Source organism: Callorhinus ursinus, unplaced genomic scaffold (genome assembly GCF_003265705.2).
Source record: "Callorhinus ursinus isolate GAN/ISIS: 27379988/994484 unplaced genomic scaffold, GSC_fseal_2.0 scaffold22, whole genome shotgun sequence".
Taxonomy (NCBI): domain Eukaryota; kingdom Metazoa; phylum Chordata; class Mammalia; order Carnivora; family Otariidae; genus Callorhinus; species Callorhinus ursinus.
In genome coordinates, this window is record NW_027397084.1 from 25,166,603 (window position 1) to 25,167,214 (window position 612).

Consider the following 612-nt stretch of genomic DNA (forward strand, 5'->3'; position numbering starts at 1 on the left):
GAAGAGTCTTACTGAGGATGGGTCAAGAAAGGCACTGCATACAATGGACCCAGAAAATCCAAGCTGTCGGAGGGGTGTGTGTGTGTATTAAAATTATCTAAAAAAAAAAAAAATCACATTGTTGTTGCTATGAACACTTGACTAGTACACGTGAAATATATTGTAGCAGGGAAAAAAAAAATGCGTCCAGAGGGTGTTCCATCCTGCTGTTCAGAACATCGTGGGTGCTCAAATAATATTAACGCTCCAGGATGAAGATGGTAGCGAGGATGATGATGATTAATGCAATCCAAGGAAAAATAGGGCTGGGGAGGATGACACAGACGAGAGACCAGGAAAGGGAGGATGACTCACGGGTGAGGGGTACCTGGGGATAGAGCGATGTGGTGGGTACGTTGGCGGGCGTGGGGGGAGAGGCTGGGGCACGCGTGGCTCCGACCTGGGGAGTGGGCGGGTGGGTGCCCGTGGGCGGAGCGGCTCCGGGACTGAGTGGCTGGCAGCTATGTCTGCGAGAGCAGCAGCATCACCCGGGAGCGAAGCCTCCGAGACTCCGCCTAACTGACACCCAAAACTCTCCCTCTCCCTCCCGCAGCCCCAAACTGGAGGCAGCCG